This window comes from Cibotium barometz, chromosome 48, assembly GCF_041138505.1.
Source record: "Cibotium barometz isolate CiBa-2024 chromosome 48, ASM4113850v1, whole genome shotgun sequence".
In the NCBI taxonomy this organism is placed as follows: Eukaryota; Viridiplantae; Streptophyta; class Polypodiopsida; order Cyatheales; family Cibotiaceae; genus Cibotium; species Cibotium barometz.
In genome coordinates this window covers 8025796-8051784 of record NC_141093.1, presented here as the reverse complement: position 1 = coordinate 8051784, position 25989 = coordinate 8025796, and positions in this window count along the sequence as shown.

Here is a 25989-nt window from a genome sequence, read left to right as displayed (position 1 = left end):
GAAAACACGCCAGTAAGAAGACCCGCTCAGAAAACCCAAGATGCCTTGATCTCATGACGCAGTAGTATCGGGGACCCAAACCCAAAGCTTCAATAACCATGGCTAAGCGGACATTGTTACGAAAGTGCTGCTGACCCCAGGGTGTTACCCTAGTTATGTCTTGATAGGTTCGCCATTTGGTCTGAGCTACAGAAGTTCCCAAGTGAGGGAAAAGTGAGCGCTCATACTGTTCTATAAAATCCTTCTTCACAGACTCACTTGCATCTTGAAGGTGAGGAATCATTATGGATAAAACTAATTCTTGTTGCCAAGCCATGAAGGAGATTAAGAAAGAAAGGAGATCGATGGGAGAAAGATTACTGTGAACGACAAGTAAAAGTTACGACTTATATAAAGGAAGGAGCTAGCGTAACTTAGAAGCCAACGGTAACTTGCCACTGAAGTTTTACCGTCTTTCCATGATTTGGGTTTGGCACATTTTTCTATAGAAGGCATTCAGAACTTTGAGATGAGGAGATAAAAGAAGTTCGTAAGCTAAATCACCTACTTTCTTTGGTCCACAATATCTGGGAGATAACTTCTTATACTTCCCAAGAGATAAAGAACTTCTTTTGGGCCGTACTCGAATGAAGACCAAAACCTTCATCGATTCTCACTTCTGAACTCATTGTTCTGAATCCTTAAAACAGGTGGGACTCTTGAGAAGTATTCAGGGAAAAGGTTCTTCCTTTTTTTAAACAGAATCTTTCTTTTATTTTAGAGAGAGAATAATTATAAGATCAGAAAGGGAGATTCTTACTTCTGTATACCTCGAAGGCTGGGGGAGGAATCTTACATTCTACCCCACTTAAAAAAGTGTGAGATGTCCTCATCTTGCAAGGTAGAGGACAACTCTTTTTCTTAAGATCCAATTTTATTCTGGGGTTCCTTATATTCTGGTCAACCCAACAGAGTACTGGGATAAATATCCCTTAGAACTCATCATTAAATAACAATTCATTCAGATCATATCATTCATATCTTTAACATGATAAAGGTCCATCAGACCGAAAAATTTCCTTCTGAACATTCCTCCACGGGAATTTCAGTCAAGTAAGTTCTCAATTTGTCATCCCTTAACTTGATCTAACGGTCAAGTGTTAACAGTAGCAATTTGATAGCACAATCCACTAATCTCATAGTGATTTGCTGAAATCATTATCATCATAGGGACTCGTCCCATTCATCCTCATTGTAGTTTTGCTCAGGTTATTATATTTCAACTAAATTTCAGAAATCATCATTTTTCAATCAGAATCCAAATCAATTCATCAGTTCTCAAACAAAATTAAAATCATATCAACCACATTCGAAATCATCATCTGGATAGCATTAACGCTTATAATTTCAAGTCTTAGATTTACTCGTATATACTGCCAGTAAAGAGCTGCAGTTATATCCTCGGTATATACGGGTCGTCATAATACTTGGAACTATAAGGTAATATCCATCATGTCTAGGCCTCAAGCAAGTCAGGGTTCCATACAATTGCGGTACTTCCATTTGAAGACCCAATTACTAAATTATGAATTTTCAGATTGAATATCAATTTGTATGAATTATATCACACAATTACAACCTTTTTGATTCTTGATAAATTTTTGATATATTTGGCTTCTCGGTTGATCCTCATTGACCAAAAAGCTCTGATACCAACTGTGAGATCCCTGTCCCCACCATGCGACGGATTCGGGGTACTAGCAGCGGAAGTAGCACTTCATGCGCGGGGCAGGGACCCACACTCGGGGCCTCGTCCACGGATATCTGGACAAGAGACTAATCCGTCGGTTTTTCCAAAACCGAACCCGGAAAAACTTCCCTTACCCGGAAAGCACGGGCGATTCCACCAAGATAACTTTGTACTCTAACGTAGTCAAGATCATTACTGATCACGCTGATCCGACTACACCTATAAAGATACTCGGTCGGATCAAGGAAGAAAGTTGCACTTGGATCATTGGGATCAACGCTTTTTTCCCCATCAAGAGGCACAGCCGTTGATTCCTATCCATAGTACAATTACTATCCGGGATTTACTTTATCTATCGTAATAACAGAAATTGAGTCTCGATTTACGGATCCATCAGTCCAGCCTAACCCTATCCGATCCCATGGGTTAGCCAACCGCCCAACCACTGTAGTGATGGGATCCAATTTGGAATTTGGTTAGGTTTGTCCCGGGTACCAAGGAAAAGAGTTCCAAGGCCCCCTAGCCGGAAGTTCAGGCAAACATAAAACTAGCCACACCACTTACACACCCAATATGAAATTGCCTTTTTCTTAGCATCAGCTAACTTTAAAACAATCCTTTAATGAAACCATAGTACCACTGATCACAATCTTCCAATTTATCCGGTTGATTCATAATTTCCCATCATTCCTTCATCAGAGTATCTATGGCATCATTGGCAACTAGAACGCTCACCACCTGTCCACACAGGGGCCTTTTCAATAGTTCCTAGCCCATAATACTCGACAATATAATCACTTATAAAATCAAGATGGACTCTCGTTGAAGATCAGCAAGATCAACCAACAGATCCATATAAAGAGCCATGGACTCATCCATTGAAGACCAGCAAGGTCAATCAACCAGATCCATGCTCGGTTTCACAAAACAACTCTTACTCCTTGTTCCAATATCTTCCTCGACGCACGCGTGGGTATCCTAGGCGACCCACAGCCCGAGCACCGTATGGTCAGCACCCTCTAGGATCCTTCGTAGGTGACCTAGCGCTTCACTCATAGGCCGCTTCCTTGGTCCCTCATCCACCGTACCGGAAGCTCACCATTTTAATCGAACCGAGGCTGGTCAAGACCTCGGCCGACCTTGCTACGCGAGACGTCCTCCATTGACTCTCCGTCAGCAGTTGCAACTTTAATAGTTAGATCTCCACGACCTTAATCACAAGACGGTCAAAATGCTTTCCCAGCATTCTTGACATAAAACAGCCATTTACAAACAGCATTTACAACAGTTTACAAATACAGTTTCTATATTAACTCTCATTTTTCCACATTATCTCTCATTAATCCACATTACTTATTCCACATTCCATTTATATATGTACTCATCCAATCACATCATTTTCCATCTCTTCACTTCAGATTCCTTCACATCACATATCATATATTCACATCCATATCCACATCACATACATATCATATATTCACATCACATATCATATATTCACATCCATACATCCACATCCACATCCACGTTCACATCCATACATCCACATCTACATGCTTACCTCCATTTTCACATCCTCATTTATACATCCACATCTCGTATCCACATTCATACATACACATCCATATCCACATCCATACATCCACACCCACATGCATACATCCACTATCACGTCCTCATTCATACATCCACATCCACATACATACATACATCCACATCCACATTCCCATTCACATCTATACATCCACATCTACATCCACATACATACATCCATCCACATCCACATTCCACATTCACATCTATACATTCACATCTACATCCACATTCACATACATCCACATCCACATTCCCATTCACATCTATACATCCACATCTACATCCACATTCACATATATGCATATACATCCTCATGCATACATCCACATTCACATTCACATCTATACATCCACATTCACATCTATGCATATACATCTTCATGCATACATCCACTTTCACATTCATACATACGCATCTACATGCATACATCCACATCTACATTCATACATCCATACCTACATCCACACATCCACATTCATATTCATACATCCACATTCACATGCATACATGTCCATTTTCACATCCTCATTCATACATCCACATTCACATACATACATCCACATCCGTATCTACATCCACATCCACATCAACATTCACATTCATACATATACATCTACATGTATACATCCACATCACATTCATACAACCATATTACATCCATTCTCGTCCTAACACATCCCATATACATCTTAACACATCCTAACTTATCTTAACACATTCTATCACATCTCATACACATCTTATCACATCTTTTTACATCTCATACACCTCTTATCACATCCTATCACTTTCCATACGCATCTTATCAATTCTTATCACATCTCATACACCTCTTATCACATCTTATCACATTTCATATCTTTAAAAAAAAAAAGAGAATTCTTATATTTGATATAAGATTTCTCTACACATTTATTTATACATAAATTCCATTTAAGGAGACTAACACTTTCGAAATTAAAATCAATCTTTTATGCATCTTCTTATGCATAAATTCAATTTGGTAGGAAATTACACTTTTAGAATAAAAGAATTTCTCTTATGCATCTAAGTTATGCATAAAATCCATTTATGAGGAAAATCACACTTTTAGTATAAAAAGGAATATCTTTTATGCATACCTATATGCATGAAATCCAATATGATAAAAGTAACACTCTTACAATAAAATAATCAACTTTTATGCATACCTCTATGCATGAAATTCAATTATGATAAAAGTCACACTTTTATAATAAAATAATCAACTTTTATGCATACCTCTATGCATGAAATCCAATATGATAAAAGTAACACTTTTGATATAAAAAATTTTCCTTTATGCATACTTCTATGCATGAAAATTAAAAATGATAAAAGTAACACTTTTGATATAAAATTTTTTCCTTTATGCATACTTCTATGCATGAAAATTAAAAATGATAAAAAAAACACTTTTAATATAAAAAAATTATCCTTTATGCATACTTCTATGCATGAAAATTAAAAATGATAAAAGTAACACTTTTGATATAAAAATTTTTCCTTTATGCATACTTCTATGCATGAAAATTAAAATGATAAAAGTAACACTTTTAATATAAAAAAATTATCCTTTATGCATACTTCTATGCATGAAAATTAAAAATGATAAAAGTAACACTTTTGATATAAAAATTTTTCCTTTATGCATACTTCTATGCATGAAAATTAAAAATACATAATATAAAAATCAATTTCTCTATGATAACAATGAATATCTTTCAATTAATCTAGGATGATAATTCCTAGAATATGGTAGGAAGTCCTCTTTTTATGCTTTGAATGAAATTATTTTATGCATAATTTTTATAAAAATTTTGCCATAGCTCCGCTGCTATGACTGATAAATCTCAAATTTTCTAGGGGATAAAGCTTATCATTAAGAAAATAATTAAAATGATCTCTAATTGGATCATTAATCCATAATGGATTGAATCATCAATATACATAAACTAAAAGCATAGAAAAAAGCCATTAATTTGGCCTCAAGCATAGCTTAATCTTGGGTTAAGGAAAAGCTTTATGAAAAGCTTGATTTGGATTGAGAATGGGTCATGAGTATGACCATTTCTTGAGTGAGAGAGAGAAATTACATAAAAACCATTAGAATTTAAACATAAATGGAAATTAACTTCAATAGCATTTATTAAATTATGTAACTCTTCACTACTATTCACTAATTAACTTCAATAGCATTTAAAAAACCATACTAATTAAGCTTCTCAAGCTTGAGAGGGGTTGAGAAGAGAGAAACATTGAGAAATTATAGAAAGATCAATATTCACTAATTACCTTACAAATTGCTTGATTCTTTGTTCACGGTAGAGGCCCCCAACCAATCAATTGGTTAAGTATGTTGATGGAGCCACTAATTGGGATTGAAGAAAGAGGGAAGCTCCAAAAACTAGTGAATTATTAAATGAATTCACAGTTCTTGGCTTAGGTGGAGTAGAGTAACGATGCATAAACACTATCTATTTTTCAACAAGGGGGAGGCTTCTATTTATAGGAAAAATTGAGCTCCTAACCAAACAAACTGATTCTAGAATTTTCCAAATCAGTTTGGTCAATTTTTGACCATTTTTAGGTCAGTTAAGCTAACTTTTTGGAACTAGGCTTGAATGAGGAGAGAGGAGAGATGAAATATCTCAATTTTTATGAGTTTAAAACTCATTCAAGCATGTGAAATATGCACCTCCTTTAAAGAACTCCCCTTCCTTACATATGTGTCATAATGGAATCATTTTAATATTGCTCATAGTTTTTTTACTAATAAACCTTGTACATTTTCAACTCTTCATCTTATGTGAAATATGCACCTCCTTTAAAGAATTCCCCTTCCTTACATATGTGTCATAATGGAATCATTTTAATATTGTTCATAGTTTTTTACTAATAAACCTTGTACATTTTCAACTCTTCATCTTATGTGAGCATTTACTCATTTTTGGATACCCAAAATATCTCATATTTTTAATATTGCTCATAGTTTTTTACTAATAAACCTTGTACCTTTTTCAACTCTTCATCTTATGTGAGCATTTACTCATTTTTGGGTATCTTCTTTTACAAATTGGATTTATCTCCTCCCTACACATGGATTGATGCTATTGGCCCATAGGAACCTTAATTGGACCATAATCCAAAAATTTCTGAAAATCTAGACCCTTAGGCTAAGGTCCTTTATACCCATTTCCAATTAATTCCAATTGCACATTGGAAAGTTCTTTTTGAATTTCTGTTTCAGGGGAACTTATTTTAATAATATGAGATAATTTTCTATCCAAAAATATTAAAATTTTGAATATTCTCTCTCTAGAATATTTTCTCTCTCTAGGTTAAAACAGTTAGGAACAAGTCCTTAATATTTCTGAAGAGGGATTGATAACAGGAGAAGATGCTGGACATTTTGAGAGGCTGGGGAGGAATCTTACATTCTCTGCCACTTGAAAAACGCGAGATGCCCTCATCTCGCAAACTGGGGGTAATTTCGCAAGATGCACAAGTATGAGACTGAGAGAAATTTTTTAATTAAGATTAATCACCAATTAAAAAGTCTCAAAGAGAGTAAGATTCAAGACAAGAACAAGATTTAAACTTTATTCATTCTTGGAACATATACAGTAAAGATAGAAGAACTCTTTACACTTCCATAAGCCCGTCCATCATATGATCACAAAAGCAGCATTCACAAGCTGCGCATGTATAAGGCAACTCATCTATGGGAATAATTCTGTTGGTTATTGCCGCACCTATCTCAGTGGTATGAGGTGATCTAACAAAAGGACCTCTGAGAGGCAAGCCAAAAACGGGGTAAAGGCATATCTTCTCATGAGGAAGAAAACACGCCAGTAAGAAGACCCGCTCAGAAAACCCAAGATGCCTTGATCTCATGACGCAGTAGTATCGGGGACCCAAACCCAAAGCTTCAATAACCATGGCTAAGCGGACATTGTTACGAAAGTGCTGCTGACCCCAGGGTGTTACCCTAGTTATGTCTTGATAGGTTCGCCATTTGGTCTGAGCTACAGAAGTTCCCAAGTGAGGGAAAAGTGAGCGCTCATACTGTTCTATAAAATCCTTCTTCACAGACTCACTTGCATCTTGAAGGTGAGGAATCATTATGGATAAAACTAATTCTTGTTGCCAAGCCATGAAGGAGATTAAGAAAGAAAGGAGATCGATGGGAGAAAGATTACTGTGAACGACAAGTAAAAGTTACGACTTATATAAAGGAAGGAGCTAGCGTAACTTAGAAGCCAACGGTAACTTGCCACTGAAGTTTTACCGTCTTTCCATGATTTGGGTTTGGCACATTTTTCTATAGAAGGCATTCAGAACTTTGAGATGAGGAGATAAAAGAAGTTCGTAAGCTAAATCACCTACTTTCTTTGGTCCACAATATCTGGGAGATAACTTCTTATACTTCCCAAGAGATAAAGAACTTCTTTTGGGCCGTACTCGAATGAAGACCAAAACCTTCATCGATTCTCACTTCTGAACTCATTGTTCTGAATCCTTAAAACAGGTGGGACTCTTGAGAAGTATTCAGGGAAAAGGTTCTTCCTTTTTTTAAACAGAATCTTTCTTTTATTTTAGAGAGAGAATAATTATAAGATCAGAAAGGGAGATTCTTACTTCTGTATACCTCGAAGGCTGGGGGAGGAATCTTACATATTACCCCACTTAAAAAAGTGCGAGATGTCCTCATCTTGCAAGGTAGAGGACAACTCTTTTTCTTAAGATCCAATTTTATTCTGGGGTTCCTTATATTCTGGTCAACCCAACAGAGTACTGGGATAAATATCCCTTAGAACTCATCATTAAATAACAATTCATTCAGATCATATCATTCATATCTTTAACATGATAAAGGTCCATCAGACCGAAAAATTTCCTTCTGAACATTCCTCCACGGGAATTTCAGTCAAGTAAGTTCTCAATTTGTCATCCCTTAACTTGATCTAACGGTCAAGTGTTAACAGTAGCAATTTGATAGCACAATCCACTAATCTCATAGTGATTTGCTGAAATCATTATCATCATTTATCATCATAGGGACTCGTCCCATTCATCCTCATTGTAGTTTTGCTCAGGTTATTATATTTCAACTAAATTTCAGAAATCATCATTTTTCAATCAGAATCCAAATCAATTCATCAGTTCTCAAACAAAATTAAAATCATATCAACCACATTCGAAATCATCATCTGGATAGCATTAACGCTTATAATTTCAAGTCTTAGATTTACTCGTATATACTGCCAGTAAAGAGCTGCAGTTATACCCTCGGTATATACGGGTCGTCATAATACTTGGAACTATAAGGTAATATCCATCATGTCTAGGCCTCAAGCAAGTCAGGGTTCCATACAATTGCGGTACTTCCATTTGAAGACCCAATTACTAAATTATGAATTTTCAGATTGAATATCAATTTGTATGAATTATATCACACAATTACAACCTTTTTGATTCTTGATAAATTTTTGATATATTTGGCTTCTCGGTTGATCCTCATTGACCAAAAAGCTCTGATACCAACTGTGAGATCCCTGTCCCCACCATGCGACGGATTCGGGGTACTAGCAGCGGAAGTAGCACTTCATGCGCAGGGCAGGGACCCACACTCGGGGCCTCGTCCACGGATATCTGGACAAGAGACTAATCCGTCGGTTTTTCCAAAACCGAACCCAGAAAAACTTCCCTTACCCGGAAAGCACGGGCGATTCCACCAAGATAACTTTGTACTCTAACGTAGTCAAGATCATTACTGATCACGCTGATCCGACTACACCTATAAAGATACTCGGTCGGATCAAGGAAGAAAGTTGCACTTGGATCATTGGGATCAACGCTTTTTTCCCCATCAAGAGGCACAGCCGTTGATTCCTATCCATAGAACAATTACTATCCGGGATTTACTTTATCTATCGTAATAACAGAAATTGAGTCTCGATTTACGGATCCATCAGTCCAGCCTAACCCCATCCGATCCCATGGGTTAGCCAACCGCCCAACCACTGTAGTGATGGGATCCAATTTGGAATTTGGTTAGGTTTGTCCCGGGTACCAAGGAAAAGAGTTCCAAGGCCCCCTAGCCGGAAGTTCAGGCAAACATAAAACTAGCCACACCACTTACACACCCAATATGAAATTGCCTTTTTCTTAGCATCAGCTAACTTTAAAACAATCCTTTAATGAAACCATAGTACCACTGATCACAATCTTCCAATTTATCCAGTTGATTCATAATTTCCCATCATTCCTTCATCAGAGTATCTATGGCATCATTGGCAACTAGAACGCTCACCACCTGTCCACACAGGGGCCTTTTCAATAGTTCCTAGCCCATAATACTCGACAATATAATCACTTATAAAAATCAAGATGGACTCTCGTTGAAGATCAGCAAGATCAACCAACAGATCCATATAAAGAGCCATGGACTCATCCATTGAAGACCAGCAAGGTCAATCAACCAGATCCATGCCCGATTTCACAAAACAACTCTTACTCCTTGTTCCAATATCTTCCTCGACGCACGCGTGGGTATCCTAGGCGACCCAGAGCCCGAGCACCGTATGGTCAGCACCCTCTAGGATCCTTCGCAGGTGACCTAGCGCTTCACTCATAGGCCGCTTCCTTGGTCCCTCATCCACCGTACCGGAAGCTCACCATTTTAATCGAACCGAGGCTGGTCAAGACCTCGGCCGACCTTGCTACGCGAGACGTCCTCCATTGACTCTCCGTCAGCAGTTGCAACTTTAATAGTTAGGTCTCCACGACCTTAATCACAAGACGGTCAAAATGCTTTCCCAGCATTCTTGACATAAAACAGCCATTTACAAACAGCATTTACAACAATTTACAAATACAGTTTCTATATTAACTCTCATTTTTCCACATTATCCCTCATTAATCCACATTACTTATTCCACATTCCATTTATATATGTACTCATCCAATCACATCATTTTCCATCTCTTCACTTCAGATTCCTTCACATCACATATCATATATTCACATCCATATCCACATCACATACATATCATATATTCACATCACATATCATATATTCACATCCATACATCCACATCCACATCCACGTTCACATCCATACATCCACATCTACATGCTTACCTCCATTTTCACATCCTCATTTATACATCCACATCTCGTATCCACATTCATACATACACATCCATATCCACATCCATACATCCACATCCACATGCATACATCCACTATCACGTCCTCATTCATACATCCACATCCACATACATACATACATCCACATCCACATTCCCATTCACATCTATACATCCACATCTACATCCACATACATACATCCATCCACATCCACATTCCACATTCACATCTATACATTCACATCTACATCCACATTCACATACATCCACATCCACATTCCCATTCACATCTATACATCCACATTCACATATATGCATATACATCCTCATGCATACATCCACATTCACATTCACATCTATACATCCACATCTACATCCACATTCACATCTATGCATATACATCTTCATGCATACATCCACTTTCACATTCATACATACGCATCTACATGCATACATCCACATCTACATTCATACATCCATACCTACATCCACACATCCACATTCATATTCATACATCCACATTCACATGCATACATGTCCATTTTCACATCCTCATTCATACATCCACATTCACATACATACATCCACATCCGTATCTACATCCACATCCACATCAACATTCACATTCATACATATACATCTACATGTATACATCCACATCACATTCATACAACCATATTACATCCATTCTCGTCCTAACACATCCCATATACATCTTAACACATCCTAACTCATCTTAACACATTCTATCACATCTCATACACATCTTATCACATCTTTTTACATCTCATACACCTCTTATCACATCCTATCACTTTCCATACGCATCTTATCAATTCTTATCACATCTCATACACCTCTTATCACATCTTATCACATTTCATATCTTAAAAAAAAAAAGAGAATTCTTATATTTGATATAAGATTTCTCTACACATTTATTTATACATAAATTCCATTTAAGGAGACTAACACTTTCGAAATTAAAATCAATCTTTTATGCATCTTCTTATGCATAAATTCAATTTGGTAGGAAATTACACTTTTAGAATAAAAGAATTTCTCTTATGCATCTAAGTTATGCATAAAATCCATTTATGAGGAAAATCACACTTTTAGTATAAAAAGGAATATCTTTTATGCATACCTATATGCATGAAATCCAATATGATAAAAGTAACACTCTTACAATAAAATAATCAACTTTTATGCATACCTCTATGCATGAAATTCAATTATGATAAAAGTCACACTTTTATAATAAAATAATCAACTTTTATGCATACCTCTATGCATGAAATCCAATATGATAAAAGTAACACTTTTGATATAAAAAATTTTCCTTTATGCATACTTCTATGCATGAAAATTAAAAATGATAAAAGTAACACTTTTGATATAAAATTTTTTCCTTTATGCATACTTCTATGCATGAAAATTAAAAATGATAAAAGTAACACTTTTAATATAAAAAAATTATCCTTTATGCATACTTCTATGCATGAAAATTAAAAATGATAAAAGTAACACTTTTGATATAAAATTTTTTCCTTTATGCATACTTCTATGCATGAAAATTAAAATGATAAAAGTAACACTTTTAATATAAAAAAATTATCCTTCATGCATACTTCTATGCATGAAAATTAAAAATGATAAAAGTAACACTTTTGATATAAAATCTTTTCCTTTATGCATACTTCTATGCATGAAAATTAAAAATGCATAATATAAAAATCAATTTCTCTATGATTACAATGAATATCTTTCAATTAATCTAGGATGATAATTCCTAGAATATGGTAGGAAGTCCTCTTTTTATGCTTTGAATGAAATTATTTTATGCATAATTTTTATAAAAATTTTGCCATAGCTCCGCTGCTATGACTGATAAATCTCAAATTTTCTAGGGGATAAAGCTTATCATTAAGGAAATAATTAAAATGATCTCTAATTGGATCATTAATCCATAATGGATTGAATCATCAATATACATAAACTAAAAGCATAGAAAAAAGCCATTAATTTGGCCTCAAGCATAGCTTAATCTTGGGTTAAGGAAAAGCTTTATGAAAAGCTTGATTTGGATTGAGAATGGGTCATGAGTATGACCATTTCTTGAGTGAGAGAGAGAAATTACATAAAAACCATTAGAATTTAAACATAAATGGAAATTAACTTTAATAGCATTTATTAAATTATGTAACTCTTCACTACTATTCACTAATTAACTTCAATAGCATTTAAAAAACCATACTAATTAAGCTTCTCAAGCTTGAGAGGGGTTGAGAAGAGAGAAACATTGAGAAATTATAGAAAGATCAATATTCACTAATTACCTTACAAATTGCTTGATTCTTTGTTCACGGTAGAGGCCCCCAACCAATCAATTGGTTAAGTATGTTGATGGAGCCACTAATTGGGATTGAAGAAAGAGGGAAGCTCCAAAAACTAGTGAATTATTAAATGAATTCACAGTTCTTGGCTTAGGTGGAGTAGAGTAACGATACATAAACACTATCTATTTTTCAACAAGGGGGAGGCTTCTATTTATAGGAAAAATTGAGCTCCTAACCAAACAAACTGATTCTAGAATTTTCCAAATCAGTTTGGTCAATTTTTGACCATTTTTAGGTCAGTTAAGCTAACTTTTTGGAACTAGGCTTGAATGAGGAGAGAGGAGAGATGAAATATCTCAATTTTTATGAGTTTAAAACTCATTCAAGCATGTGAAATATGCACCTCCTTTAAAGAACTCCCCTTCCTTACATATGTGTCATAATGGAATCATTTTAATATTGCTCATAGTTTTTTTACTAATAAACCTTGTACATTTTCAACTCTTCATCTTATGTGAAATATGCACCTCCTGTAAAGAATTCCCCTTCCTTACATATGTGTCATAATGGAATCATTTTAATATTGTTCATAGTTTTTTACTAATAAACCTTGTACATTTTCAACTCTTCATCTTATGTGAGCATTTACTCATTTTTGGATACCCAAAATCTCTCATATTTTTAATATTGCTCATAGCTTTTTACTAATAAACCTTGTACCTTTTTCAACTCTTCATCTTATGTGAGCATTTACTCATTTTTGGGTATCTTCTTTTACAAATTGGATTTATCTCCTCCCTACACATGGATTGATGCTATTGGCCCATAGGAACCTTAATTGGACCATAATCCAAAAATTTCTGAAAATCTAGACCCTTAGGCTAAGGTCCTTTATACCCATTTCCAATTAATTTCAATTGCACATTGGAAAGTTCTTTTTGAATTTCTGTTTCAGGGGAACTTATTTTAATAATATGAGATAATTTTCTATCCAAAAATATTAAAATTCTGAATATTCTCTCTCTAGAATATTTTCTCTCTCTAGGTTAAAACAGTTAGGAACAAGTCCTTTATATTTCTGAAGAGGGATTGATAACAGGAGAAGATGCTGGACATTTTGAGAGGCTGGGGAGGAATCTTACAGAACCACTCACTTCATGTAGAAGCGGATAAGGCTACCCTATTAAGAGACTAAGGTTTTGTAAAAGGGGAAGAGAAGGGTGTGTGTGAATGGACTTATGGTCCACTAGCTCACCTATTTAACGGTGGAGCTAGAAGGCATTTTGTATTGAGCAAGAAGCCTAGTTGTATTTTGAGCAACTTAATAAGCAAGATATTTCTTGTATTTTATGAGTCTCTCACCTCCACATAATGATCTAGCATGAGCACCACGAAATTCTATCATGGTATCAGAGCTTGGAAAGATTAGGCCTTTTTGTGGTGTAGAATAGGTCAATTTATCCCTTTTTCTTTTGTGGAGCTGAACCTCCTACCAGTCATTAGGGGAAGGTTGAGGTCTATAGGGGCCCTTTAAGCTGCCATATTATGATTTTAATGACTTTTTCTTAAAATGTTAAGTTTCTTTGACTTTAGATACCTTCTTATTCTTCAAATGGCTAGAAGTTTGAATTTAAAAGTTTCCCGCCAAAATTGAATTTAAAATTGAGAAAACCATATCATGTGACATATCTATGGAAAGAGCTCAGCTATAGTAGATTCTGGATCTCTAATCTCCGACAAATTTTAAGCTCATATGTGGAAGTTATGGATGTCCGAAATTTCAAAAACTTTCCCCCCCACTTTTTGGGAATGAAAAGTACAAAAAGACATCTTCTAGAGAATCTTTTGACTACCTTTAATCACCCAACATTTTTGCATGGCATCACATGATTGGTCCTTTTCCTTAATAACATTTTAATCACATGGCATCTTAAAGGGCCCCTATAGACCCCAACCTTCCCCTAATGGGTGGAGGAGCTCTAGCAACCCGTGGAGGCAAGATCTTGGGGAGTTTTCAACTGGGAAGATGAAGGAGATTGCTGGGCGCTCAGATTCATACGGTCAATCGACGAAAATCTTCCTTCGCTGCTGTGGCATTGCCGCCTGAGTGCGCCGATGCCGTTTTCTGCACTCTTGGAGGTCGTACAACCATACGCCGTGTGTAGGCGATGGCAGGCTGTGTGGGCTTAAGGCTTTTGAAGCCCATTGTCTCAAGAGTCTACAGTCCAAATCCTTGCCCTAATGGTTGCTCCAAGCTCTCACAATCAGAGAAAAACCAGGCTGCTCTCCTTGAAAGCCATTGAAGCTTCCATTAAAGCTTCAAAATCAAGTTTTTTCTTGCTCTAATCCTCTCATCTTTGCTCTAATCACCTAAGTGCTCTTGTGAGGGTTGTTGCTGATCCTATTTTTGGGTTTGAAGCGGTGGGCATACACCATGAGGTATTCATGAGCCTCATTCTTCATCAAGCTCCATCAACAACATCTTCAAGTGCACAAAGCTTTTCAAAGTGTGCTTATAAGCACTACTTGTGTTGATTAACACTAATGAGGCTTCTAATCCAATAAAGGGGAGTCATTCCAAAGTGTTTCTAAACACTAAGAGTGTTCTTAAACACTAATGGTGAATCTAATCACCAATGCAAGTGTCATTAGATGCTAGAAATGTGCTCTTAAGCACTAATTATATTTTTAAATACTAATGGCAATCTTAATCACCAAACAAAGTGTTCTTTGGCACTAATGAAGCTAATCTCCATCAGAATTAGTGGTTATGCACAAACCCTAAGTGCTAAACCATAAAATTAACCATCTTAATCTCCTTTTTTTGCAACATCCTTGGCTTGATTAAGGGTTGTTGCACTCTCATAAGCTAAAACATTAAAAATTTCTGGTTGTTTCTCTTTCTACTTAAGCTAAAACATCAAAAATTTTTGGTTTTTTTCTTCTTCATAAATCAGCCCATTACTCTCTAGGAATATCCTTCAATACCCAATGTCAAAGGACAACACCTAAATTAAGAAGTTCTCAGGAGAGGGCTTCCACACTTGGCAAGTCCTTGTCAAGTACAAGATGATGTCCAAAAGTTTTTGGCCATTCATCTCCGGCACTAAGGTTATTGATCGAACTAAGGCTAAAGATATTGAAGATAATGAGAGGGCACAAGCCATCATCATGCTTCATCTTGATGAGGCTCTCATTCACCATGTGGACCAGGTTTCGACTGCAAAGGAGAAATGGGATGAGCTTGATAAGCTCTATGGAGCTCGTGGTAAGAATTCCAAGATCTCACTCAAAATTGAATTTTTCAGCTTGAAACTCAAAGAGGGAGACGACATTGGAGCCTTCATCTCTCACTTGAAGGGCCTTATGGCTCAACTTGCATCAGTGAATGCGAGAATGGATGAAGATGATGCAGTGGCTATTTTGCTAAAAGCAGTCAAGAAGGTGTACCCCACCTTAGTCACCACCCTGAAGAACATACCTAATCCCACCCTTGAAGGAGTCATTCAATCTTGTCTTGATGAAGAAAAGAGGCCAAAGGGAGGAGCTGAATCTTCAAATGCAACAACTTCATCGAATATCGAACAAGCTTTGTCACATCAAGTGATCAAAGTAAGATGTGTCCATTGCAAAAAGGTGGGTCATTTGGCAAATAATCGTTGGATCAAATATCCCAACAAAATGAGATGTAACAACTGTAAACAAATGGGACATGTCACTTCTAAATGTCCTAACAAAGAGTCAGAGGCTAACTTTGTATCAGCCTCTAACTCCACTGAGAAATTGTTTTAAATCTCAATGTAACCACACCTATATTCCCAACCTTGTACGCCTAATGTTATAAAGGCAACCTATGTCCAATACCACCTATTCCAATTTTCTTTCATAGTTGGTATTGAGGGGGGGTATTAAGAGACTAAGGTTTTATAAAAGGGGAAGAGAAGGGTGTGTGTGTGAATGGACTTATGGTCCACTAGCTCACCTATTTAAAGGTGGAGCTAGAAGGCATTTTGTATTGAGCAAGAAGCCTAGTTGTATTTTGAGCAAATTAATAAGCAAGATATTTTCTTGTATTTTGTGAGTCTCACCTCCACATAATGATCTAGCATGAGCACCACAAAATTCTATCATACCCAAGCATCCTAGTTCAAAGTATTTATTAATAATTACCCAATTTAACTCTTTACTACCCAAAGCATGGCACGTCAGTGTGCCTTCTTGCAAGTCACATTAGTCCCCCATGTGGTGAAGCATGTCACATTAGCGTGCCTTCCTGTAAGTCACATTAGGCCCATGTGATGTGACTGGTGAGTGAGTTGGCCGTATCGCTCTACAGATGTGGTGACTCGTGAGTTGGCCAATATCCCTACAGGGGGTGACGTTGAAAGGATAAGGTCACATGATGAAACTCTTTGAGAACTTTGTGGAGTATAAAAAAATCTCATCAATTATTAGTAATATAAGTGGTACACACAACAACACTCATTTAACTCTCTCACCATAGCAACTTTCTTTGTTTCCAAGTCAGAATGGCTTCAAACCGCCCTCCTGGCACACGGACAAAGCAGCCATCTCACCGCCACCCGAGCACGGTAAGTAGAACAACTAATTGCATTTATTCTAAATTATATAATTGGGACCCCGCATAGATGGTTTAGTGTTCAGCTTTGTGAATTTCTGCTAAGTGCGTGCGTGTGTGTGTACATCTATCTGCCGCCGAGAGAGGATGAGCTAGCCGGGGTTCTTTGTGGAGATATTGTACCCTAGCTAGCCTGCTCTCATGACTAAGTGACACATCATGAATCAAGAGGGATCTATGGTTGGAAAGAGGCATCACAATCAAGATTTGATCAACACTGTTAGATTCCCAAGTGAACTATGGGTGAAGCTCAGGGGGGGGGTAAACTAGGGGTGAACTCGTGGGGTAAAGTCGAGGTGAACTAGGGAGACCTTTTCCGGCAAGAAAGTGAACTAGGGAAACATTTTCCAGTTAGAAAGTGAACTAGGGAACAAAATATCAAAATTTAAATTTAAAAACACTCTCCACAACTTGCTAGAAGCATAGTGGTTAGGTGTTGAAATCTTGAGCAGCTAGTTCCAAGTTCGAATCTTCTTTTGCATTGAGCTCAACCCCTCAAAAATTTTCTAAGTCCCAAAAATCTCCATGGCATACCCTGAGTTCACCCCAAGTTTACCTTGAGTTTACACCTAGTTTAAGCATTTGTCATGTTGAATGAGAAGAAAATGCAAGACTATTTTTGGACTAAAGTAGTAGCAATTGCTGGGTAAATTATGAATAGAACCCCCACTATAGAAATTCATGGCATAACATCTAAAAGGAAGTTTACAAGTAGAAAACCATATATTTCACACTTGAAAGTATTTGGTTGTATTGCATATGTGCACATGCCTTATGAAAAGAGAACTACGATGTATCCAAAAGCAAAGAAGTGCATTTTCATTGCTGTTCTTTGGAGCAAAAAGGCTATAGATGTTATAATCTTACCACTTGTTCATTAGCTATGAGTGACCAAAGATGTTGCCTTTCATGAGATAAGTAGTTGATATGCACTAGTAAAGGTACTAGATGCAAGAAATGGTGATGTTCCACCACATGCATAACAAGAATATGAAGTACTTAGTGGATCAAAAGAGTCTTCTAATAGTAGATCCACTCCTAGTCCACAGATTGGAAGGTTGAGTTTGACATTTATATCACTAGCGGGTTTGGTAGCTGGCACCGAAATATCTACGCCAGAGATTCTACAGCTGGGACTACACCAACTAGTCTACACCTACCCACTCTACTTAGCATGTTTACATTATGGACCACTTGTATATACTCTATTATGTGTGTTAGTCACTTTATCTTCTTTGTAGACCTCTTTTGTTGTGTGAAGAAGAAGAAGAATTTTTAGCCTCTCACCTTGTGTGTTCTCTTCTAGGGTTTGTATGAGTGTGTGCGTGTGCTTGCAAGAGCTCAAGCTCTCTTCTCCCCTATATCTTTTCATTCATGAATGCAATACAAGGAGAGATTCCAGCATTGAAAACATGGTTAGCTTTGTGGGATATCTAGGAATTCCACTAGGAATCTTGGTTTGTAACTCAAGATGAGTCCAGTATTTTTGTTCCCACAACTAACCTTTCAAAGGCTAAACATGCAAGCATAAGAGCAAGTGTCGGGTTATAAGAGCAAGCTTTCACTCTACGGGCAATATGTGCAGACATGGCAATGCAATTCTACAAAGTGTTAAATACAATGCTTACTTAAAAGAGACACACATAGGAAATGGAAAAGGGATGAAAGAAATGCCAGACAAATTTTACATTCATAGAGCAGGTACTTCTAGTAAGAGACTGGTTGATATGGCACACTCTCATCAATGCAAGAGATGAGGATGAATTCTATTGAGATGAAATGTGTAAATATACATCGGCATAGTGTTTGCAAAAAAAGACCAGTACATGTAGATCTAGGTGTCATCTTAGAAGAAGATAGCCATAGGCCAAAATATGTGACTGTTACAATGATCACAAGCACAACAAGGTGCACCGAAAGGTGCACAAGGAGGGGAAACACATCGATATATCAAGACAAAAGTGCCAAAAACAATGTGGGCTATGTGAACAATAGAGCCAAGGAAGAAAATGACTTGCTTTGGGGATTTTCTAGGACAAAGTGGGAGATGTGGAAGGTACATCAATGAGGGACATGGAGAAAAAAATGATGGAGTTCTTGCACCATGCTTATGGGGTCCATGAAAATACCCCGGTGGTGTTGTGGGGGGGTTTGTATGGTTTTGTAACTCGGTTCCCAGGCACTATTGGTATGTTGATGAAAGCCATGTGATTAGCACACTTGGTCTAGCTCCTAGGGTGTGGCCAAAGGATGAAGGAACATATTTGCAGGCATTGGAGGTGCAAATGCTCCTAGCAAATGAATTTACGCTTCAAAGTGGAGGACCACCTCTGCAATTCGCTCAAGCCAACGCAAATGAAATAAACATTCCAAGTGCTTTTTGTCCAAAACACAAGGATGGCAATTTGTAAAGTAGAGAGCACGATTGACTAGGAGTTTTGTGAGAGTGTAGAGAAAGGAGATTAGATTCAGTAGCTCACAATTTCATGCACCACGCAGCACTAAGGTTTTGTTATTTCAAGCACTTAGAGGCAAACAATGCCATGTGGCAACATAATCTACAAATGTTGTTGATGGATTATGCGATGGTCCTTTTTGGAATTAGCTTCGACTTGGTCACACTTAGATTGCTGAAATATAGCATCTTTTTAGTTCTCTTGTTTTGTGGTAGGAGGGGTCATTAGTTGGATTAAATGTTGTTGTTTTTAATAAGAATGCTATTTCATGCTGGCATGTGATATGGAAAAACATGGGATTTAGAGTTTCTTGGTGCTTTATAGGCCTAGATGGTTGCAATTAGAGAGGGAACCAAATTATCCCCTTTCCATTTGGTGTTTGGAAAGGAAGCTTTAATACCTGGGTGGATGCATGGTAAGGTGGACTCAAAACCTGTCTAGGCATGGCTTTTAACCTGGTTTTTAGATATTTGAAAAAGTATTTTTCCTCATTTTCTCCCACATTTTGTACATTTAAAAATCCTAAAAATAAAAAAATAGTCATAAGCAGCTCGTGGTGCACTCATTTGGCCACCTTTCCCACGTCTCTCTCTCTCTCTCTCTCTCTCTCTCTCTCTCTCTCTCTCTCACATTCTCACTCACTCGCTCACTCTTTGTGCATGTTAACTGGCCCCTTATTACTGTTGTTTCACCCCGACACACACATAGATACGCATGGACCTTTCTCCCATCATATATTCCCAAGAATTTAGAGGCAGATGTAGAAGTTTAGGTTGTGTGGACGATTGCAAGTCATGTGTAAAGTATTCTACGAATGCAATCAAGGATTATCATGCACAAAGGAAGTAAGACAAATGTGTTAAGGATGAAGTCTAAGCTACAAGAAGAACACTAGCATAATGTAGGTCATGGTGCAAACAAGTAGAAGCATAAAAAAATATACAATGACATTGTTCAATACTTTAATCAGCGGACCAAGAGTCTAGATAATAAGATGAGGTTTGATGTATTATCTCTAGTTCTCCAACATCACTCTATGAAGGAAATTTCTAGTAGTATTTCACTATGGAACCAGACAAGTCTAATAGAGGGCATATAAAATACACTTGAAGCACTGAAATAGCCTAGAAACTTTGAGGAGCTATTTCTTAAAAGGTAGATTCAAATGATTCTTATGAATGGAGCCGGCACAAATACATCCTCTCTTAACATTGCAGATGCTTCAAGGTAGTTTTGAGAATACACAAACGTAATTTCTATGCAGCTAGAGAGTGTTTGCAAACCTCTATTGACGGTATTTTGCCATTATCTTCATGCCATCGCGGTGAAAGATCCCTGCCCCCTTCACGCAACGAATTTGGGGGTTGCTAGCAGCGGAAGTAGCACTTCTTGTACAGGGCAGAGCCTCTCACTCGGGGGCTCACCCCCATGGATATCCAAACAAGAGACTAATCCCTTGGTTCTTCCAAAACCGAACTCGGAAAAACTTCCCTCGCCTAGAAAGCACGGGCGATTCCTCCATGATATTTTTATTCTAACGTAGTCAAGAGCCTTAACTAACCAAGAGCCTTAACTAACCAAACTGATCCGACCGAACCCGTAAGTCACATGGTCAGATCAAGGAAGAGACTTGCACTTGGATCATAGACACCAACGCTTTTTTCCTCATCGAGAGGCACAACCATTGGTTCTTTTCCATAGAACAAAGACTATCTGGGATTTACTTCATCTATCGTACCATAACAGAATTGAGCCTCATTTTAGGGATCCATATCAGTCTAGCCTAACCCCATCAAGTCCCATGGGTTAGCCAACCGCCCAACCACTATAGTGATAGGATCCATATAGGACTTTGGGTATGTTTTGCCCCGGGTACTAGGGAAAAGAGTTCCCAAGCCCCCTAATAGCCGACGCTTTAAGCAAACTTCAAGATAGTCACACCACTTACACACCCAATATGAAATTGCCTGTTTCACAGATTCAACTGTCTTTAAAACAATCTTTTAATTAAACCATAGTATCACTGATCATAATCCTCTAAAATATCCAGGTTGAATTCTTTCATCAGTGTACCTATGGCATCATTGGCAACTAGAACGCTCACCACTTGTTCACTTAAGGGCCTTTTCCAATAGTTCCTAGCTCATAGTACCTGTAAATATATTCACTTATGAAAATCCAGATGGACTCTCCGTTGAAGATTAGCAAGATCAACCAACAGATCCATATAAAAGAGCCATGGACTCAACCATTAAGGACCAGCAGGACAATCAACCAGATCCATGCCCAAGTTGAGAAAACAACTCTAACTCCTTGTTCCATTTTCTTCCTCGATGCATGCGTGGGTATCTTGGGCGACTCAGAGCCCGAGCATCGTATGGTCAGCACCCTCTAGGTTCCTTCGCAGGTCACCTAGCGCTTCACTCATAGGCTGCTTACTTGGTCCCTCATCCACCGTACCAGAAGCTCACCATTTAAATCGAACCGAGGTTGGTCAAGACCTCGGTCAACCTTGCTATGCGAGACGCCCTCTGTTGACTCTCCGTCAGCTATTGCAACTTTATCAATTAGGTCTCCACGATCTCATTCACAAGATGGTCAAAATGCTTTCCCAGCATTCTTGACATAAAAAATAGTCATTTAAAACAAGTCATAAATATAGTTTCTATTTTTGCATAAGATGTCCTCTTTTAGCATTATGCATAAAAATAAGATATGTATTATTTTCTAAAAATTTTACCATAGCTTCGCTGCTATTACTGATAAGTTTCAATTTTTCTAAAAAAGAATAAGACATTGTAATACAATTATGATAGAAGATCTATTCTTAAACTTAAATCTAAATTATGAAATTAAATCATAAATTTTACCATAATCATAAACTTAATTATGATTATTCTACTAGATTAAGCTATTTCTATTATTTCTCTTTTTCCAAAATGATAGGATTATCTCTTTCACATTTAGAATCAATTAAAGTAGTTTTTTAACTACTTATAATAATCTAAAAGAATTTACCATTATTTTGTTAACATAAAAGCATAAAAATACCATTTTCTTATCCTCTAGCTTAACAAGCTTAGAGTTTGATTTTGAAATAAGAATTTATCAATGAGAAGCATTATTTTGCTAAAGAATTAGCCATATGAATGACTATTCTTTTTGGAGAGAGAGATATACACAAGAAGCATTCTAATTAAGCATAAAGATTAACTTTTTCTTGATTACTCATGAAAATTCTTAGCGAAAGCTTGATTTGAATTTAAAACAACCAATTAGAAACTTCTCAAGCTTGAGAGGGGTTGAGAAGAGAAATCATTTGAGAATATTAACAAAACCATAAAATTTCTTCTTACCTCAAGGTTTAGCTTGCTTCTTTTTCTAGAAGTGAAGCCCCCAACCAATCAATTGGTTTAGAAAGTTGAGAACAAAGCTTCAAGAGTTGTTGAAGAGACAGAGAAGCTCCAAGCTCTCCAAAAGTAGAGGATTTTTAAGGGATAATAGAAAATATGATTATTTTAATGTAATACTGGCATGGTATAGCTCACAGATTTTTTCACAAAATACTAAGGGTCTATTTATAGGCGAGGGAGGCCACTAATCAAGTCCAACTGGGTTCTAGAATTTTCCAGGTTCAGTTTGACTCAATTTGGACCAGTTTGGTTCCCTATTTGCTTTGGTTTGATCCAGGAGAGAGGAGAGATAAAAATATCATAATTTTTTTGAATTAAAAACCCTTCCATACATGCGAAATAGGTGCCTACCTCAAGAGTCCCCCTCTCCTTATTACCAAGGTGTCAAGGTGTCAAAAATGCATCATTATTCTAAAATATCTCATTTTTTAGTAATATCTCATAGTTTTTAAACTAATAAACCTTGTACTCAGTCAACTCTTCATCTTATGTGAGCATTTACTCATTTTTGGCTATTTTCTTTTATTCTTTTAGATTTATCTCATCCCCACACTTGGATTAGGGATAATAGAAAATATGATTATTTTAATGTAATACTGACATGGTATAGCTCACAGATTTTTTCACAAAATACTAAGGGTCTATTTATAGGCGAGGGAGGCCACTAACCAAGTCCAACTGGGTTCTAGAATTTTCTAGGTTCAGTTTGACTCAATTTGGACCAGTTTGGTTCCCTTTTTGCTTTGGTTTGATCGAGGAGAGAGGAGAGATAAAAATATCACAATTTTTTTGAATTAAAAACCCTTCCACACATGTGAAATAGGCGCCTACCTCAAGAGTCCCCCTCTCCTTATTACCAAGGTGTCAAAATTGCATCATTATTCTAAAATATCTCATTTTTTAGAAATATCTCATAGTTTTTAACTAATAAACCTTGTACTCAGTCAACTCTTCATCTTATGTGAGAATTTACTCATTTTTGGATATTTTCTTTTATTCTTTTGGATTTATCTCATCCCCACACTTGGATTAATCTAATTGGCCCATTGGAACCTTAATTGACCATAATCCAAAAATTTCTGAAAATGTAGACCCTTAGGCTAAGGTCCTTTATACACATTTTCAATTAATTCCAAATGCACATTGGAAAGTTCATTTTGAACTTTTGTTTCACGGGAATCCATTTTAGACACTAGGAGGATTTTTATATCCAAAGTTATCTAAATTTTGGACTATCTCTCTCTAGACATTTTCTCTCTCTAGGCCAAAACAGGGTAAAACAAGATCTTTCTTCTATTTCAGAGAGGGGAATAATTTCAAGAATATAAGGGGAGTTTCTTACATCTTTACACCTCAAAAGCTGAAGGGAGAAATCTTACAATTGGCAAGCCTGTGCAGTAGGCATAATCAATGATGAGGTGAAAGAGCTTGTTTTCAGTTTTTGGTTAAGCCATACTCGTGTTTCACCCAACAAAAAGGTTGTATGTCGCAAGTGCCTTAGTAGAAAATCTTATGTTAAGCATTCGACACACCTTCTCGATCAATCTCAGGTAACAGAAACAACCTGTGGTCCAACACCTGTGTTGATTTAGTGTGCTATTCCTTTAGTATATTTGTGATGATTCCAAATACTAGATTAGATATTTCCAACCGGTATATAAACAAATTCCAAATTCTCTACTCTTCAACGATTCTATCATCCTTATCTGTGCATTGTTTCCTTCTTTTATCATGTGTCTATGTGTATTATGTATGACTATCAAATTCTCAATCCGTCAACCTATAGCTCTTGGACTACTTGGGGAAGTTTAGGACTGGAAAATCTAGCACATAAAAATAAACCGTCTTCCCTCACAAGGCAGGGCATGGTTCTAAACGGCTTTCAACTTAGGGCGGCAATAAACAAAACCAAGAAAAGTAGTGTAAAACTAGTAAGAGATTGGTGTTAAGCTAGTAAGATACTTAATGGAAAACAAGATATATACACTTAGGCTATAGCAAAAACAAGCTTAACAGCCTTTTCACCAGTATCATATCGGTCCCAAACCAATATGATACCGGTGGTTATGGAATGATAGTAGCTGTATACAACTAACACTACTGATAGGGAAAAGACCAGAGAGGTCGGTTAAACACTGCTATCATATTGGCTTAAGAGCATGGTCTCCTCTAATGTACTCTGTATTTAGCAAATTTTCTAACCAGTATTATACTGGTTGTATGGTGGTATGCTACCGGGTAAAGCCCGGAAGGAGAACTTGGGGATACCAGTGTTTTACCGGTGATACCGTTTGGAAGATTGGCTCTATGCAACATGCATTAGATATAAGGTAAAGATCACCTTTACTTTAGACAACACTAGTTTTGAAACAATATAATGCTGGTGTTAAACCAATAAGATACTGGTTGGTGAACTAGCTACAGACACGTAGGAACCTATAACTACAAACCAGTTTCAAACCAAATTTTTAACTTGATAACGTTGGTTTTGTATTGCAGGTCGAACTATATTTGTTGTTTAAGGAGATGCATCCATAGGCACTAGTTCATCAACGAGCTTTCGAGAAATTAAAGCCATACTTTGTGCGTAAGCTTAAGGATCGATACACTTGTTGCTGCATGTGATTCTTAAATGAAGCCTT